This window comes from Limulus polyphemus, unplaced genomic scaffold (assembly GCF_000517525.1).
Source record: "Limulus polyphemus unplaced genomic scaffold, Limulus_polyphemus-2.1.2 Scaffold6599, whole genome shotgun sequence".
Taxonomy (NCBI): domain Eukaryota; kingdom Metazoa; phylum Arthropoda; class Merostomata; order Xiphosura; family Limulidae; genus Limulus; species Limulus polyphemus.
Window position 1 is genome coordinate 32,728 of NW_013672209.1, and position 4,213 is coordinate 36,940.

Genomic DNA, 4,213 nt, shown 5'->3' on the forward strand with positions numbered 1-4,213 from the left:
TTAATTCCGAGATGTCCTCCTGTTGAATTATCATGGGATAGACGCAGCATAACTTCCAATAACTTTCTCGGTATAACCGTTTGCCAAGTCGTCACATTCCCATCTGTAGTTTCCCATCTCCGTACAAAAATGCCATCTTCATGCTTTAACTGGTCCCATTGCGCCCAATAGTGCTTTGTCACAGGGCTTAGACTAGACACCTTCTCCCAAGCAGGGCGCAAAACACTTGCTTTTAGAAAATCAATCATTGGCTTCAAATCTAGGTCTTTCTCCTGTTCTGCTTTGATATCTATATTTGGTTCCACTTCTTCAGTCACTTTGACTTCACCTTGATGGCACCTAATTAGTTCAACCTCTCTTTTAACAGTTACTGCTCTGCCAGCTTGATCATCTCCTCTACATCTTTCGGTGGTTTCTCCTTTTGGAACAGTGACATGTCAGTTGAGCACATGCTCATGAACTGTTCACGAATTAGTAGGTCTGTCAGTCCCTGAAACCTATTTTCCCACTTGGCCATGTCAGTCCATCTTTTAATGTATTGCCATAGGTGTGCCACAAACTGAAATACAGTTTCTCCAATGTCAGGTTTGACTTCTCTGAACTTCTGACATAAAGCTTCTTCCGTAAGTTCATATAATTTCAGCAAAACCACTTTAAATTTGACAGAGTCCATGGTATCTTCTGACGTCATACCTGCATATACTTGTAGGCCATTTCCTCTAAGGAGTGGGCTGAAACAGATTGCCCAGTCACCTTTGTCCCAGTTTTTTCAGTTATTTCATAGCTCTCTAGGAAAGCATTCATGTCATCTCTCTGTTCATCAAATTTGGGCAGCTTGGGTCGGCTGACCCTGGCCCATTGTCATTCTCGGGTCCTTCCTCTTTCTGTTCAGTGAGCTTGGCAATCTCAATTTGTGCTCTTATTCTGTCTATTTCTAATGTCTCTTCTTCCTCAATATGCGCCTTTATTCCCTCTCTCTCTCTTTCTATTTTCAGTCTCTCCTTTTTATCATTTTTTTCTGTCTTTCTTCCTCTCTTCTCTGCCTACGCTCTTATCTCTCTAGTTCTTATTGTATTATTTAACAAACTCTGGTAAATCACTCCATTAGTGGATGAATGGATGCTATGATTAATACTTTGGGAGTCCTGTGAAGGACAATTGAAGGACCCCAGACATAGCATGGACACTCCTTGTGATGTAGAAATGTCAACTACAGTCACTACAGTTAGATAAATGTAGTATGGATGCACATAATCCACAGTACTTGTAGAGTCAGTTACAAATGCAAAAAGGTGTGCTGTTTCATTGTTATCAACTGTTGAGCTGTGGTTCCTAGATTGTGCTGCAGATAGTGGTCCCTAGAGCTATAAGGCAACATATTCTCCAGACTTTGTAAAGCACCAAGGTGTCCTGCTGAACATATTCGAATCGAGATGTTCAGCAATTTTACGAATACTATATAGTATTTGCCACACAGAGAAAGATACAGCCAAGACAGTGTAAAATCCAGCAGAAAAATTGTTGGATCTCCTTCACAGATGATAATTTTGGATACCACTGGCTTATTCCCACAGACTGAACAAAATCATCAGTGCACACTCTTGTTCATAATTGGCTACATCGTAAAGTGGGTAGGGAATGATTGATAAATGATATGTTGGCAGATCACTGAATGGCATGGCTCTGAACATCAGAAGAGATCCACATGGATCATTAAATCATTAAATAAACTAAATAATAACTCTTACACTAAACAGTCTGATATCCAACAGTTCCAAAGGTCCATAAATATGACTTTTGAATGGTTATATATTTAAATATAATGTTTTATCGTTTGACGTTGTGTCCAATCTTTTTCTCTCTCAAACTCAGTCAAAGTCAGGTAATGTAAAATTACTTTGCAATAAATATCTTTTCAGCTCTTGTGTAGCTCAATAGGACCTGTCTCATCCCTCTAAGGAAAATCAGGTTCATCTGTAAATACTGTATGCTACTTCTGAGAATAAAGTTTTACCTAGTATTTTTTGGTACAAGTAGTGTAAGATATTTCAATGAAATCGAATTGAAATACTTATGAGTGGATGAAATTATCAGGAATAAATGCAATTCACATACAATAGCTTAGATATCATATAAAATATAACCTTGGTATACATAGTATTTTATTTGGTTATTGTAAAAGTATATTTAGTGATGCAGATTGAAATATTTTATAAACATATAGTTTTCTAAGTATTTTCTCAACATTGATGCAGTACAATGTGCAGTTATAACGCATGAAAATGCAATCTTTAAGTTGAATCAAGCTAGTACTAAATCTATATGTAGAAGAAGATCCCAGGGAGAGGTGGTGTAAATGTTCATGGATCATAATGGCCAAAAGTATGGGCTGGTATCACCTAAACTGAGGACAATTTTGTACAATTTGGCAGTTTACTTCCTTTCCTGTTGCATATAGGCTATATGCATGTGTTGTCCAGCAGAAATGGGAGAAGGCAATACATCTTTAGGTATTGGTCAAGCAAAGATATCATGAAGTCTGGGGGGACCGAAAAGTTCATGGGTGTCAGGGATGAATATTCTATGGGTGATATAGGACATGAGTGCACACGAATCCCATACAAATAACAATTGATCAGAGTATAATTTCAGGGTCCTGACTCAAAATGTCGTATTATAGCAGTTCATCGTCGCAACTGGGATGTTACAACCGTCTTTACAACCAACACACCTGGCTGCCATTCTGACCAATAGAAATTCATCTGACTTTAAATTTTCAATTCAGATTTTCCCTATTTAAGACCAAATTCGTGACCTTTTCCAGTAGATCTCCATTCTTCATTATCAGCTTCCTTTGAGTATTTTTACATTGCATAATGGAACACTTTGATGAAAACCAATATACCTAGGGACTTTATCTTCAGCAAAGAGTTAAACTACGTGGCCAATCTGCGAACTCCATGTACTGATTCCATAGATATGACAGAACATTATGCATTGGTTATCAGGCTGAACCTCAGATCTCCTGGGGCCAGACAATCTCATCGGCATGGTAGGTTCCATGAAATTCAAGTTTCCATTGTATGTAACAATGATGGAGGGGCTAGCATCCTGCATAGTAGAGGGGTGTGCTTGCTTTACTCTTTAAGTTCTGGGTACTTTTTAGTTCTCTGAATCCAAAACTGTAATAGCGGTTTTCTTATATACTGTTACGTCTCTGTTCATTTGTTAATTTCCAGTATAATTTTTTCCAATGATCTTCAGCGATACAACTCCTTTCTTAAATAAAACTAGTTTATTCTTTCTCGATACAACTTTGCAATACAAAGATTTTTCACAGTCAATACGTATGCAATCTCGATAATAAAACACACACTTTATATTACCGTCACTACCGCTCGCTTGACTCAATTATCTGTCTCTATATCTAACTATCTGCAATTATTTGCCGGGCTTATATACTAAAATAAAGGGCGCCTGGAAAAGACTAGAGTTGCCAGGAAAAGTCAAGATCCTTCGAGAATCTCATGACATGTTACCAGAGTCACGTGACTTCCGCTGTCGTAACAATACTGTGACTTTAATGTTCTGTCGCAACAAGTGTTTTTCTTCTTTTTCAGAAAAACCAGCAGGCAGGTCATTATATTACAATGGGCGAGAACTCCCCACTAAAAAACTATATTTTCCCAATTTTACTCAAGAACAATTTTACATACAGTTTTAACTTTTCCACTCAAGTTATGCAGATTTTTGTATCTTTAGCCTATTTTGCCCCAAAGATTTTGTAAGGTGACTCGTATGATGCACCAAAGTTTTTAAGGTCTCAAGTGTCGGGTATATATCTACATATACTTCCTTTCCTTTATTATAGGCCTAGCATGACCAGGAGGTTGCGGGTCGTAGTCTGCGGGTTCGAATCCCCATCTCACCAAACATGCTCGCCCTTTCAGCCGTGGGGGCGTTATAATGTGATGCTTAATCCCACTATTTGTTTGTAAGAGAGTAGCCCAAGAGTTGGCGGTAGGTGGTGATAACTAGTTGTCTTCTCTGTAGTCTGTCACTGTTAAATGAGGAAGGGCTAGCGCAGATAATCCTCGTGTAGCTTTAGGCGAAATTCAGAACAAACCAAACCAAAACCGTTGTTGCGTCAGCGAGGTCACGTGACTAGTGTCACGCCACCTACTTTTTAGAAATATCTTGTTCCTTCGTGAAT